The sequence below is a fragment of the Brachyhypopomus gauderio genome, unplaced genomic scaffold (assembly GCF_052324685.1).
Source record: "Brachyhypopomus gauderio isolate BG-103 unplaced genomic scaffold, BGAUD_0.2 sc63, whole genome shotgun sequence".
In the NCBI taxonomy this organism is placed as follows: Eukaryota; Metazoa; Chordata; class Actinopteri; order Gymnotiformes; family Hypopomidae; genus Brachyhypopomus; species Brachyhypopomus gauderio.
The window spans coordinates 288,463-304,616 of record NW_027506884.1 but is presented as its reverse complement, the minus strand read 5'-3'; the positions used below and the strand labels follow the sequence as shown (position 1 = coordinate 304,616).

General features: G+C 47.3%; 1 non-coding gene across 1 annotated transcript; it reads left to right on the top strand.

The window, feature by feature from the left end:
* The first annotated feature begins 11,794 nt into the window (after positions 1-11,794).
* trnas-acu (transfer RNA serine (anticodon ACU)) lies at positions 11,795-11,876 on the top strand. Its single transcript has one exon. It is a non-coding gene; the product is annotated as a tRNA-Ser (tRNA).
* Positions 11,877-16,154: the final 4,278 nt, after the last annotated feature.

Genomic DNA, 16,154 nt, shown 5'->3' with positions numbered 1-16,154 from the left:
ATCGCAATTGACACACAACCACAAACGACGAGGTGGCCGAGAGGTTAAGGCGATGGACTGCTAATCCATTGTGCATAGCACGCGTGGGTTCGAATCCCACCTTCGTCGGTGTTGCTTTCTTTAATTTCTGACAATCCTGTCTCCTGATGTAAGTGCAGGACCCACAAGTCAGATAAGCCTCCTTTTGTGCTGTGAAAGTGTTTGCATCTTTGAAATCGCAATTGACACACAACCACAAACGACGAGGTGGCCGAGAGGTTAAGGCGATGGACTGCTAATCCATTGTGCATAGCACGCGTGGGTTCGAATCCCACCTTCGTCGGTGTTGCTTTCTTTAATTTCTGACCATCGTGTCTCCTGCTGTAACTACAGGACCCACAAGTCAGAAAAGCCTTCTTTTGTGCTCTGAAAGTGTTTGCTTCTTTGAAATTGCTATCGACACACAACCACAAACGACGAGGTGGCCGAGAGGTTAAGGCGATGGACTGCTAATCCATTGTGCATAGCACGCGTGGGTTCGAATCCCGCCTTCGTCGGTGTTGCTTTCTTTAATTTCTGACCATCGTGTCTCCTGCTGTAACTACAGGACCCACAAGTCAGAAAAGCCTTCTTTTGTGCTGTGAAAGTGTTTGCTTCTTTGAAATTGCTATCGACACACAACCACAAACGACGAGGTGGCCGAGAGGTTAAGGCGATGGACTGCTAATCCATTGTGCATAGCACGCGTGGGTTCGAATCCCACCTTCGTCGGTGTTGCTTTCTTTAATTTCTGACCATCGTGTCTCCTGCTGTAACTACAGGACCCACAAGTCAGAAAAGCCTTCTTTTGTGCTGTGAAAGTGTTTGCTTCTTTGAAATTGCTATCGACACACAACCACAAACGACGAGGTGGCCGAGAGGTTAAGGCGATGGACTGCTAATCCATTGTGCATAGCACGCGTGGGTTCGAATCCCACCTTCGTCGGTGTTGCTTTCTTTAATTTCTGACCATCGTGTCTCCTTCTGTAACTACAGGACCCACAAGTCAGATAAGCCTCCTTTTGTGCTGTGAAAGTGTTTGCATCTTTGAAATCGCAATTGACACACAACCACAAACGACGAGGTGGCCGAGAGGTTAAGGCGATGGACTGCTAATCCATTGTCCATAGCACGCGTGGGTTCGAATCTCACCTTCGTCGGTGTTGCTTTCTTTAATTTCTGACCATCGTGTCTCCTGCTGTAACTACAGGACCCACAAGTCAGAAAAGCCTTCTTTTGTGCTGTGAAAGTGTTTGCTTCTTTGAAATTGCTATCGACACACAGCCACAAACGACGAGGTGGCCGAGAGGTTAAGGCGATGGACTGCTAATCCATTGTGCATAGCACGCGTGGGTTCAAATCCCACCTTCGTCGGTGTTGCTTTCTTTAATTTCTGACCATCGTGTCTCCTTCTGTAACTACAGGACCCACAAGTCAGATAAGCCTCCTTTTGTGCTGTGAAAGTGTTTGCATCTTTGAAATCACAATCGACACACAACTGTAATTGAAGAGGTGGCCGAGAGGTTAAGGCGATGGACTGCTAATCCATTGTGCATAGCACGCGTGGGTTTGAATCCCACCTTCGTCTGTGTTGCTTTCTTTAAGTTCTGACAATCGTGTCTCCTGATGTAAGTGCAGGACCCACAAGTCAGATAAGCCTCCTTTTGTGCTGTGAAAGTGTTTGCATCTTTGAAATCACAATCGACACACAACTGTAATTGAAGAGGTGGCCGAGAGGTTAAGGCGATGGACTGCTAATCCATTTTGCATAGCACGCGTGGGTTCGAATCCCACCTTCGTCGGTGTTGCTTTCTTTAATTTCTGACAATCGTGTCTCCTCATATAAGTGCAGGACCCACAAGTCAGATAAGCCTCCTTTTGTGCTGTGAAAGTGTTTGCATCTTTGAAATCGCAATTGACCCTCAACCACAAACAACGAGGTGGCCGAGAGGTTAAGGCGATGGACTGCTAATCCATTGTGCATAGCACGCGTGGGTTCGAATCCCACCTTCGTCGGTGTTGCTTTCTTTAATTTCTGACCATCGTGTCTCCTGCTGTAACTACAGGACCCACAAGTCAGAGAAGCCTTCTTTTGTGCTCTGAAAGTGTTTGCTTCTTTGAAATTGCTATCGACACACAACCACAAACGACGAGGTGGCCGAGAGGTTAAGGCGATGGACTGCTAATCCATTGTGCATAGCACGCGTGGGTTCGAATCCCGCCTTCGTCGGTGTTGCTTTCTTTAATTTCTGACCATCGTGTCTCCTGCTGTAACTACAGGACCCACAAGTCAGAAAAGCCTTCTTTTGTGCTGTGAAAGTGTTTGCTTCTTTGAAATTGCTATCGACACACAACCACAAACGACGAGGTGGCCGAGAGGTTAAGGCGATGGACTGCTAATCCATTGTGCATAGCACGCGTGGGTTCGAATCCCACCTTCGTCGGTGTTGCTTTCTTTAATTTCTGACCATCGTGTCTCCTGCTGTAACTACAGGACCCACAAGTCAGAAAAGCCTTCTTTTGTGCTGTGAAAGTGTTTGCTTCTTTGAAATTGCTATCGACACACAACCACAAACGACGAGGTGGCCGAGAGGTTAAGGCGATGGACTGCTAATCCATTGTGCATAGCACGCGTGGGTTCAAATCCCACCTTCGTCGGTGTTGCTTTCTTTAATTTCTGACCATCGTGTCTCCTTCTGTAACTACAGGACCCACAAGTCAGATAAGCCTCCTTTTGTGCTGTGAAAGTGTTTGCATCTTTGAAATCACAATCGACACACAACTGTAATTGAAGAGGTGGCCGAGAGGTTAAGGCGATGGACTGCTAATCCATTGTGCATAGCACGCGTGGGTTTGAATCCCACCTTCGTCTGTGTTGCTTTCTTTAAGTTCTGACAATCGTGTCTCCTGATGTAAGTGCAGGACCCACAAGTCAGATAAGCCTCCTTTTGTGCTGTGAAAGTGTTTGCATCTTTGAAATCACAATCGACACACAACTGTAATTGAAGAGGTGGCCGAGAGGTTAAGGCGATGGACTGCTAATCCATTTTGCATAGCACGCGTGGGTTCGAATCCCACCTTCGTCGGTGTTGCTTTCTTTAATTTCTGACAATCGTGTCTCCTCATATAAGTGCAGGACCCACAAGTCAGATAAGCCTCCTTTTGTGCTGTGAAAGTGTTTGCATCTTTGAAATCGCAATTGACCCTCAACCACAAACGACGAGGTGGCCGAGAGGTTAAGGCGATGGACTGCTAATCCATTGTGCATAGCACGCGTGGGTTCGAATCCCACCTTCGTCGGTGTTGCTTTCTTTAATTTCTGACCATCGTGTCTCCTGCTGTAACTACAGGACCCACAAGTCAGAAAAGCCTTCTTTTGTGCTCTGAAAGTGTTTGCTTCTTTGAAATTGCTATCGACACACAACCACAAACGACGAGGTGGCCGAGAGGTTAAGGCGATGGACTGCTAATCCATTGTGCATAGCACGCGTGGGTTCGAATCCCGCCTTCGTCGGTGTTGCTTTCTTTAATTTCTGACCATCGTGTCTCCTGCTGTAACTACAGGACCCACAAGTCAGAAAAGCCTTCTTTTGTGCTGTGAAAGTGTTTGCTTCTTTGAAATTGCTATCGACACACAACCACAAACGACGAGGTGGCCGAGAGGTTAAGGCGATGGACTGCTAATCCATTGTGCATAGCACGCGTGGGTTCGAATCCCACCTTCGTCGGTGTTGCTTTCTTTAATTTCTGACCATCGTGTCTCCTGCTGTAACTACAGGACCCACAAGTCAGAAAAGCCTTCTTTTGTGCTGTGAAAGTGTTTGCTTCTTTGAAATTGCTATCGACACACAACCACAAACGACGAGGTGGCCGAGAGGTTAAGGCGATGGACTGCTAATCCATTGTGCATAGCACGCGTGGGTTCGAATCCCACCTTCGTCGGTGTTGCTTTCTTTAATTTCTGACCATCGTGTCTCCTTCTGTAACTACAGGACCCACAAGTCAGATAAGCCTCCTTTTGTGCTGTGAAAGTGTTTGCATCTTTGAAATCGCAATTGACACACAACCACAAACGACGAGGTGGCCGAGAGGTTAAGGCGATGGACTGCTAATCCATTGTGCATAGCACGCGTGGGTTCGAATCTCACCTTCGTCGGTGTTGCTTTCTTTAATTTCTGACCATCGTGTCTCCTGCTGTAACTACAGGACCCACAAGTCAGAAAAGCCTTCTTTTGTGCTGTGAAAGTGTTTGCTTCTTTGAAATTGCTATCGACACACAACCACAAACGACGAGGTGGCCGAGAGGTTAAGGCGATGGACTGCTAATCCATTGTGCATAGCACGCGTGGGTTCAAATCCCACCTTCGTCGGTGTTGCTTTCTTTAATTTCTGACCATCGTGTCTCCTTCTGTAACTACAGGACCCACAAGTCAGATAAGCCTCCTTTTGTGCTGTGAAAGTGTTTGCATCTTTGAAATCACAATCGACACACAACTGTAATTGAAGAGGTGGCCGAGAGGTTAAGGCGATGGACTGCTAATCCATTGTGCATAGCACGCGTGGGTTTGAATCCCACCTTCGTCTGTGTTGCTTTCTTTAAGTTCTGACAATCGTGTCTCCTGATGTAAGTGCAGGACCCACAAGTCAGATAAGCCTCCTTTTGTGCTGTGAAAGTGTTTGCATCTTTGAAATCACAATCGACACACAACTGTAATTGAAGAGGTGGCCGAGAGGTTAAGGCGATGGACTGCTAATCCATTTTGCATAGCACGCGTGGGTTCGAATCCCACCTTCGTCGGTGTTGCTTTCTTTAATTTCTGACAATCGTGTCTCCTCATATAAGTGCAGGACCCACAAGTCAGATAAGCCTCCTTTTGTGCTGTGAAAGTGTTTGCATCTTTGAAATCGCAATTGACCCTCAACCACAAACGACGAGGTGGCCGAGAGGTTAAGGCGATGGACTGCTAATCCATTGTGCATAGCACGCGTGGGTTCGAATCCCACCTTCGTCGGTGTTGCTTTCTTTAATTTCTGACCATCGTGTCTCCTGCTGTAACTACAGGACCCACAAGTCAGAAAAGCCTTCTTTTGTGCTCTGAAAGTGTTTGCTTCTTTGAAATTGCTATCGACACACAACCACAAACGACGAGGAGGCCGAGAGGTTAAGGCGATGGACTGCTAATCCATTGTGCATAGCACGCGTGGGTTCGAATCCCGCCTTCGTCGGTGTTGCTTTCTTTAATTTCTGACCATCGTGTCTCCTGCTGTAACTACAGGACCCACAAGTCAGAAAAGCCTTCTTTTGTGCTGTGAAAGTGTTTGCTTCTTTGAAATTGCTATCGACACACAACCACAAACGACGAGGTGGCCGAGAGGTTAAGGCGATGGACTGCTAATCCATTGTGCATAGCACGCGTGGGTTCGAATCCCACCTTCGTCGGTGTTGCTTTCTTTAATTTCTGACCATCGTGTCTCCTGCTGTAACTACAGGACCCACAAGTCAGATAAGCCTCCTTTTGTGCTGTGAAAGTGTTTGCATCTTTGAAATCGCAATTGACACACAACCACAAACGACGAGGTGGCCGAGAGGTTAAGGCGATGGACTGCTAATCCATTGTGCATAGCACGCGTGGGTTTGAATCCCACCTTCGTCGGTGTTGCTTTCTTTAATTTCTGACCATCGTGTCTCCTGCTGTAACTACAGGACCCACAAGTCAGAAAAGCCTTCTTTTGTGCTGTGAAAGTGTTTGCATCTTTGAAATCGCAATCGACACACAACCACAAATGACGAGGTGGCCGAGAGGTTAAGGCGATGGACTGCTAATCTATTGTGCATAGCACGCGTGGGTTCGAAACCCACCTTCGTCGGTGTTGCTTTCTTTAATTTCTGACAATCGTGTCTCCTCATATAAGTGCAGGACCCACAAGTCAGATAAGCCTCCTTTTGTGCTGTGAAAGTGTTTGCATCTTTGAAATCGCAATTGACACACAACCACAAACGACGAGGTGGCCGAGAGGTTAAGGCGATGGACTGCTAATCCATTGTGCATAGCACGCGTGGGTTCGAATCCCACCTTCGTCGGTGTTGCTTTCTTTAATTTCTGACCATCGTGTCTCCTGCTGTAACTACAGGACCCACAAGTCAGAAAAGCCTTCTTTTGTGCTGTGAAAGTGTTTGCTTCTTTGAAATTGCTATCGACACACAACCACAAACGACGAGGTGGCCGAGAGGTTAAGGCGATGGACTGCTAATCCATTGTGCATAGCACGCGTGGGTTCAAATCCCACCTTCGTCGGTGTTGCTTTCTTTAATTTCTGACCATCGTGTCTCCTTCTGTAACTACAGGACCCACAAGTCAGATAAGCCTCCTTTTGTGCTGTGAAAGTGTTTGCATCTTTGAAATCACAATCGACACACAACTGTAATTGAAGAGGTGGCCGAGAGGTTAAGGCGATGGACTGCTAATCCATTGTGCATAGCACGCGTGGGTTTGAATCCCACCTTCGTCTGTGTTGCTTTCTTTAAGTTCTGACAATCGTGTCTCCTGATGTAAGTGCAGGACCCACAAGTCAGATAAGCCTCCTTTTGTGCTGTGAAAGTGTTTGCATCTTTGAAATCACAATCGACACACAACTGTAATTGAAGAGGTGGCCGAGAGGTTAAGGCGATGGACTGCTAATCCATTTTGCATAGCACGCGTGGGTTCGAATCCCACCTTCGTCGGTGTTGCTTTCTTTAATTTCTGACAATCGTGTCTCCTCATATAAGTGCAGGACCCACAAGTCAGATAAGCCTCCTTTTGTGCTGTGAAAGTGTTTGCATCTTTGAAATCGCAATTGACCCTCAACCACAAACGACGAGGTGGCCGAGAGGTTAAGGCGATGGACTGCTAATCCATTGTGCATAGCACGCGTGGGTTCGAATCCCACCTTCGTCGGTGTTGCTTTCTTTAATTTCTGACCATCGTGTCTCCTGCTGTAACTACAGGACCCACAAGTCAGAAAAGCCTTCTTTTGTGCTCTGAAAGTGTTTGCTTCTTTGAAATTGCTATCGACACACAACCACAAACGACGAGGTGGCCGAGAGGTTAAGGCGATGGACTGCTAATCCATTGTGCATAGCACGCGTGGGTTCGAATCCCGCCTTCGTCGGTGTTGCTTTCTTTAATTTCTGACCATCGTGTCTCCTGCTGTAACTACAGGATCCACAAGTCAGAAAAGCCTTCTTTTGTGCTGTGAAAGTGTTTGCTTCTTTGAAATTGCTATCGACACACAACCACAAACGACGAGGTGGCCGAGAGGTTAAGGCGATGGACTGCTAATCCATTGTGCATAGCACGCGTGGGTTCGAATCCCACCTTCGTCGGTGTTGCTTTCTTTAATTTCTGACCATCGTGTCTCCTGCTGTAACTACAGGACCCACAAGTCAGAAAAGCCTTCTTTTGTGCTGTGAAAGTGTTTGCTTCTTTGAAATTGCTATCGACACACAACCACAAACGACGAGGTGGCCGAGAGGTTAAGGCGATGGACTGCTAATCCATTGTGCATAGCACGCGTGGGTTCGAATCCCACCTTCGTCGGTGTTGCTTTCTTTAATTTCTGACCATCGTGTCTCCTTCTGTAACTACAGGACCCACAAGTCAGATAAGCCTCCTTTTGTGCTGTGAAAGTGTTTGCATCTTTGAAATCGCAATTGACACACAACCACAAACGACGAGGTGGCCGAGAGGTTAAGGCGATGGACTGCTAATCCATTGTGCATAGCACGCGTGGGTTCGAATCTCACCTTCGTCGGTGTTGCTTTCTTTAATTTCTGACCATCGTGTCTCCTGCTGTAACTACAGGACCCACAAGTCAGAAAAGCCTTCTTTTGTGCTGTGAAAGTGTTTGCTTCTTTGAAATTGCTATCGACACACAACCACAAACGACGAGGTGGCCGAGAGGTTAAGGCGATGGACTGCTAATCCATTGTGCATAGCACGCGTGGGTTCAAATCCCACCTTCGTCGGTGTTGCTTTCTTTAATTTCTGACCATCGTGTCTCCTTCTGTAACTACAGGACCCACAAGTCAGATAAGCCTCCTTTTGTGCTGTGAAAGTGTTTGCATCTTTGAAATCACAATCGACACACAACTGTAATTGAAGAGGTGGCCGAGAGGTTAAGGCGATGGACTGCTAATCCATTGTGCATAGCACGCGTGGGTTTGAATCCCACCTTCGTCTGTGTTGCTTTCTTTAAGTTCTGACAATCGTGTCTCCTGATGTAAGTGCAGGACCCACAAGTCAGATAAGCCTCCTTTTGTGCTGTGAAAGTGTTTGCATCTTTGAAATCACAATCGACACACAACTGTAATTGAAGAGGTGGCCGAGAGGTTAAGGCGATGGACTGCTAATCCATTTTGCATAGCACGCGTGGGTTCGAATCCCACCTTCGTCGGTGTTGCTTTCTTTAATTTCTGACAATCGTGTCTCCTCATATAAGTGCAGGACCCACAAGTCAGATAAGCCTCCTTTTGTGCTGTGAAAGTGTTTGCATCTTTGAAATCGCAATTGACCCTCAACCACAAACGACGAGGTGGCCGAGAGGTTAAGGCGATGGACTGCTAATCCATTGTGCATAGCACGCGTGGGTTCGAATCCCACCTTCGTCGGTGTTGCTTTCTTTAATTTCTGACCATCGTGTCTCCTGCTGTAACTACAGGACCCACAAGTCAGAAAAGCCTTCTTTTGTGCTCTGAAAGTGTTTGCTTCTTTGAAATTGCTATCGACACACAACCACAAACGACGAGGAGGCCGAGAGGTTAAGGCGATGGACTGCTAATCCATTGTGCATAGCACGCGTGGGTTCGAATCCCGCCTTCGTCGGTGTTGCTTTCTTTAATTTCTGACCATCGTGTCTCCTGCTGTAACTACAGGACCCACAAGTCAGAAAAGCCTTCTTTTGTGCTGTGAAAGTGTTTGCTTCTTTGAAATTGCTATCGACACACAACCACAAACGACGAGGTGGCCGAGAGGTTAAGGCGATGGACTGCTAATCCATTGTGCATAGCACGCGTGGGTTCGAATCCCACCTTCGTCGGTGTTGCTTTCTTTAATTTCTGACCATCGTGTCTCCTGCTGTAACTACAGGACCCACAAGTCAGATAAGCCTCCTTTTGTGCTGTGAAAGTGTTTGCATCTTTGAAATCGCAATTGACACACAACCACAAACGACGAGGTGGCCGAGAGGTTAAGGCGATGGACTGCTAATCCATTGTGCATAGCACGCGTGGGTTTGAATCCCACCTTCGTCGGTGTTGCTTTCTTTAATTTCTGACCATCGTGTCTCCTGCTGTAACTACAGGACCCACAAGTCAGAAAAGCCTTCTTTTGTGCTGTGAAAGTGTTTGCATCTTTGAAATCGCAATCGACACACAACCACAAATGACGAGGTGGCCGAGAGGTTAAGGCGATGGACTGCTAATCTATTGTGCATAGCACGCGTGGGTTCGAAACCCACCTTCGTCGGTGTTGCTTTCTTTAATTTCTGACAATCGTGTCTCCTCATATAAGTGCAGGACCCACAAGTCAGATAAGCCTCCTTTTGTGCTGTGAAAGTCTTTGCATCTTTGAAATCGCAATTGACACACAACCACAAACGACGAGGTGGCCGAGAGGTTAAGGCGATGGACTGCTAATCCATTGTGCATAGCACGCGTGGGTTCGAATCCCACCTTCGTCGGTGTTGCATTCTTTAATTTCTGACCATCGTGTCTCCTGCTGTAACTACAGGACCCACAAGTCAGAAAAGCCTTCTTTTGTGCTGTGAAAGTGTTTGCTTCTTTGAAATTGCTATCGACACACAACCACAAACGACGAGGTGGCCGAGAGGTTAAGGCGATGGACTGCTAATCCATTGTGCATAGCACGCGTGGGTTCGAATCCCACCTTCGTAGGTGTTGCTTTCTTTAATTTCTGACAATCGTGTCTCCTCATATAAGTGCAGGACCCACAAGTCAGATAAGCCTCCTTTTGTGCTGTGAAAGTGTTTGCATGTTTGAAATCGCAATTGACACACAAATACAAACGACGAGGTGGCCGAGAGGTTAAGGCGATGGACTGCTAATCCATTGTGCATAGCACGCGTGGGTTCGAATCCCACCTTCGTCGGTGTTGCTTTCTTTAATTTCTGACCATCGTGTCTCCTGCTGTAACTACAGGACCCACAAGTCCGATAAGCCTCCTTTTGTGCTGTGAAAGTGTTTGCATCTTTGAAATCGCAATCGACACACAACTGTAATTGACGAGGTGGCCGAGAGGTTAAGGCGATGGACTGCTAATCCATTGTGCATAGCACGCGTGGGTTCGAATCCCACCTTCGTCGGTGTTGCTTTCTTTAATTTCTGACCATCGTGTCTCCTGATGTAAGTGCAGGACCCACAAGTCAGATAAGCCTCCTTTTGTGCTGTGAAAGTGTTTGCATCTTTGAAATCGCAATCGACACACAACCACAAACGACGAGGTGGCCGAGAGGTTAAGGCGATGGACTGCTAATCCATTGTGCATAGCACGCGTGGGTTCGAATCCCACCTTCGTCGGTGTTGCTTTCTTTAATTTCTGACAATCCTGTCTCCTGATGTAAGTGCAGGACCCACAAGTCAGATAAGCCTCCTTTTGTGCTGTGAAAGTGTTTGCATCTTTGAAATCGCAATTGACCCACAACCACAAACGACGAGGTGGCCGAGAGGTTAAGGCGATGGACTGCTAATCCATTGTGCATAGCACGCGTGGGTTTGAATCCCACCTTCGTCGGTGTTGCTTTCTTTAATTTCTGACCATCGTGTCTCCTGCTGTAACCACAGGACCCACAAGTCAGAAAAGCCTTCTTTTGTGCTCTGAAAGTGTTTGCTTCTTTGAAATTGCTATCGACACAACCACAAACGACGAGGTGGCCGAGAGATTAAGGCGATGGACTGCTAATCCATTGTGCATAGCACGCGTGGGTTCAAATCCCACCTTCGTCGGTGTTGCGTTCTTTAATTTCTGACCATCGTGTCTCCTGCTGTAACTACAGGACCCACAAGTCAGAAAAGCCTTCTTTTGTGCTCTGAAAGTGTTTGCTTCTTTGAAATTGCTATCGACACACAACCACAAACGACGAGGTGGCCGAGAGGTTAAGGCGATGGACTGCTAATCCATTGTGCATAGCACGCGTGGGTTCGAATCCCACCTTCGTCGGTGTTGCTTTCTTTAATTTCTGACCATCGTGTCTCCTGCTGTAACTACAGGACCCACAAGTCAGATAAGCGTCCTTTTGTGCTGTGAAAGTGTTTGCTTCTTTGAAATTGCTATTGACACACAACCACAAACGATGAGGTGGCCGAGAGGTTAAGGCGATGGACTGCTAATCCATTGTGCATAGCACGCGTGGGTTCGAATCCCACCTTCATTGGTGTTGCTTTCTTTAATTTCTGACAATCGTGTCTCCTGATATAAGTGCAGGACCCACAAGTCCGATAAGCCTCCTTTTGTGCTGTGAAAGTGTTTGCATCTTTGAAATCGCAATCGACACACAACTGTAATTGACGAGGTGGCCGAGAGGTTAAGGCGATGGACTGCTAATCCATTGTGCATAGCACGCGTGGGTTCGAATCCCACCTTCGTCGGTGTTGCTTTCTTTAATTTCTGACCATCGTGTCTCCTGATGTAAGTGCAGGACCCACAAGTCAGATAAGCCTCCTTTTGTGCTGTGAAAGTGTTTGCATCTTTGAAATCGCAATCGACACACAACCACAAACGACGAGGTGGCCGAGAGGTTAAGGCGATGGACTACTAATCCATTGTGCATAGCACGCGTGGGTTCAAATCCCACCTTCGTCGGTGTTGCGTTCTTTAATTTCTGACCATCGTGTCTCCTGCTGTAACTACAGGACCCACAAGTCAGAAAAGCCTTCTTTTGTGCTCTGAAAGTGTTTGCTTCTTTGAAATTGCTATCGACACACAACCACAAACGACGAGGTGGCCGAGAGGTTAAGGCGATGGACTGCTAGTCCATTGTGCATAGCACGCGTGGGTTCGAATCCCACCTTCGTCGGTGTTGCTTTCTTTAATTTCTGACCATCGTGTCTCCTGCTGTAACTACAGGACCCACAAGTCAGATAAGCGTCCTTTTGTGCTGTGAAAGTGTTTGCTTCTTTGAAATTGCTATCGACACACAACCACAAACGATGAGGTGGCCGAGAGGTTAAGGCGATGGACTGCTAATCCATTGTGCATAGCACGCGTGGGTTCGAATCCCACCTTCATTGGTGTTGCTTTCTTTAATTTCTGACAATCGTGTCTCCTGATATAAGTGCAGGACCCACAAGTCCGATAAGCCTCCTTTTGTGCTGTGAAAGTGTTTGCATCTTTGAAATCGCAATCGACACACAACTGTAATTGACGAGGTGGCCGAGAGGTTAAGGCGATGGACTGCTAATCCATTGTGCATAGCACGCGTGGGTTCGAATCCCACCTTCGTCGGTGTTGCTTTCTTTAATTTCTGACCATCGTGTCTCCTGATGTAAGTGCAGGACCCACAAGTCAGATAAGCCTCCTTTTGTGCTGTGAAAGTGTTTGCATCTTTGAAATCGCAATCGACACACAACCACAAACGACGAGGTGGCCGAGAGGTTAAGGCGATGGACTGCTAATCCATTGTGCATAGCACGCGTGGGTTCAAATCCCACCTTCGTCGGTGTTGCGTTCTTTAATTTCTGACCATCGTGTCTCCTGCTGTAACTACAGGACCCACAAGTCAGAAAAGCCTTCTTTTGTGCTCTGAAAGTGTTTGCTTCTTTGAAATTGCTATCGACACACAACCACAAACGACGAGGTGGCCGAGAGGTTAAGGCGATGGACTGCTAGTCCATTGTGCATAGCACGCGTGGGTTCGAATCCCACCTTCGTCGGTGTTGCTTTCTTTAATTTCTGACCATCGTGTCTCCTGCTGTAACTACAGGACCCACAAGTCAGATAAGCCTCCTTTTGTGCTGTGAAAGTGTTTGCATCTTTGAAATCGCAATTGACACATAACTGTAATTGATGAGGTGGCCGAGAGGTTAAGGCGATGGACTGCTAATCCATTGTGCATAGCACGCGTGGGTTCGAATCCCACCTTCGTCGGTGTTGCTTTCTTTAATTTCTGACAATCATGTCTCCTGATGTAAGTGCAGGACCCACAAGTCAGATAAGCCTCCTTTTGTGCTGTGAAAGTGTTTGCATCTTTGAAATCGCAATCGACACACAACCACAAACGACGAGGTGGCCGAGAGGTTAAGGCGATGGACTGCTAATCCATTGTGCATAGCACGCGTGGGTTCGAATCCCACCTTAGTCGGTGTTGCTTTCTTTAATTTCTGACCATCGTGTCTCCTGCTGTAACTACAGGACCCACAAGTCAGAAAAGCCTTCTTTTGTGCTCTGAAAGTGTTTGCTTCTTTGAAATTGCTATCGACACACAACCACAAACGACGAGGTGGCCGAGAGGTTAAGGCGATGGACTGCTAATCCATTGTGCATAGCACGCGTGGGTTCGAATCCCACCTTAGTCGGTGTTGCTTTCTTTAATTTCTGACCATCGTGTCTCCTGCTGTAACTACAGGACCCACAAGTCAGAAAAGCCTTCTTTTGTGCTCTGAAAGTGTTTGCTTCTTTGAAATTGCTATCGACACACAACCACAAACGACGAGGTGGCCGAGAGGTTAAGGCGATGGACTGCTAATTCATTGTGCATAGCACGCGTGGGTTCGAATCCCACCTTCGTCGGTGTTGCTTTCTTTAATTTCTGACCATCGTGTCTCCTGCTGTAACTACAGGACCCACAAGTCAGAAAAGCCTTCTTTTGTGCTCTGAAAGTGTTTGCTTCTTTGAAATTGCTATCGACACACAACCACAAACGACGAGGTGGCCGAGAGGTTAAGGCGATGGACTGCTAATCCATTGTGCATAGCACGCGTGGGTTCGAATCCCACCTTCGTCGGTGTTGCTTTCTTTAATTTCTGACCATCGTGTCTCCTGCTGTAACTACAGGACCCACAAGTCAGAAAAGCCTTCTTTTGTGCTCTGAAAGTGTTTGCTTCTTTGAAATTGCTATCGACACACAACCACAAATGACGAGGTGGCCGAGAGGTTAAGGCGATGGACTGCTAATCCATTGTGCATAGCACGCGTGGGTTTGAATCCCACCTTCGTCGGTGTTGCTTTCTTTAATTTCTGACCATCGTGTCTCCTGCTGTAACTACAGGACCCACAAGTCAGAAAAGCCTTCTTTTGTGCTGTGAAAGTGTTTGCTTCTTTGAAATTGCTATCGACACACAACCACAAACGACGAGGTGGCCGAGAGGTTAAGGCGATGGACTGCTAATCCATTGTGCATAGCACGCGTGGGTTCGAATCCCACCTTCGTCGGTGTTGCTTTCTTTAATTTCTGACCATCGTGTCTCCTGCTGTAACTACAGGACCCACAAGTCAGATAAGCCTCCTTTTGTGCTGTGAAAGTGTTTGCTTCTTTGAAATTGCTATCGACACACAACCACAAACGATGAGGTGGCCGAGAGGTTAAGGCGATGGACTGCTAATCCATTGTGCATAGCACGCGTGGGTTCGAATCCCACCTTCGTTGGTGTTGCTTTCTTTAATTTCTGACAATCGTGTCTCCTGCTGTAACTACAGGACCCACAAGTCAGAAAAGCCTTCTTTTGTGCTCTGAAAGTGTTTGCTTCTTTGAAATTGCTATCGACACACAACCACAAATGACGAGGTGGCCGAGAGGTTAAGGCGATGGACTGCTAATCCATTGTGCATAGCACGCGTGGGTTTGAATCCCACCTTCGTCGGTGTTGCTTTCTTTAATTTCTGACCATCGTGTCTCCTGCTGTAACTACAGGACCCACAAGTCAGAAAAGCCTTCTTTTGTGCTGTGAAAGTGTTTGCTTCTTTGAAATTGCTATCGACACACAACCACAAACGACGAGGTGGCCGAGAGGTTAAGGCGATGGACTGCTAATCCATTGTGCATAGCACGCGTGGGTTCGAATCCCACCTTCGTCGGTGTTGCTTTCTTTAATTTCTGACCATCGTGTCTCCTGCTGTAACTACAGGACCCACAAGTCAGATAAGCCTCCTTTTGTGCTGTGAAAGTGTTTGCTTCTTTGAAATTGCTATCGACACACAACCACAAACGATGAGGTGGCCGAGAGGTTAAGGCGATGGACTGCTAATCCATTGTGCATAGCACGCGTGGGTTCGAATCCCACCTTCGTTGGTGTTGCTTTCTTTAATTTCTGACAATCGTGTCTCCTGATATAAGTGCAGGACCCACAAGTCAGAGAAGCCTCCTTTTGTGCTGTGAAAGTGTTTGCATCTTTGAAATTGCAATCGACACACAACCACAAACGACGAGGTGGCCGAGAGGTTAAGGCGATGGACTGCTAATCCATTGTGCATAGCACGCGTGGGTTCGAATCCCACCTTCGTCGGTGTTGCTTTCTTTAATTTCTGACAATCATGTCTCCTGATGTAAGTGCAGGACCCACAAGTCAGATAAGCCTCCTTTTGTGCTGTGAAAGTGTTTGCATCTTTGAAATCGCAATCGACACACAACCACAAACGACGAGGTGGCCGAGAGGTTAAGGCGATGGACTGCTAATCCATTGTGCATAGCACGCGTGGGTTCGAATCCCACCTTAGTCGGTGTTGCTTTCTTTAATTTCTGACCATCGTGTCTCCTGCTGTAACTACAGGACCCACAAGTCAGAAAAGCCTTCTTTTGTGCTCTGAAAGTGTTTGCTTCTTTGAAATTGCTATCGACACACAACCACAAACGACGAGGTGGCCGAGAGGTTAAGGCGATGGACTGCTAATCCATTGTGCATAGCACGCGTGGGTTCGAATCCCACCTTAGTCGGTGTTGCTTTCTTTAATTTCTGACCATCGTGTCTCCTGCTGTAACTACAGGACCCACAAGTCAGAAAAGCCTTCTTTTGTGCTCTGAAAGTGTTTGCTTCTTTGAAATTGCTATCGACACACAACCACAAACGACGAGGTGGCCGAGAGGTTAAGGCGATGGACTGCTAATTCATTGTGCATAGCACGCGTGGGTTCGAATCCCACCTTCGT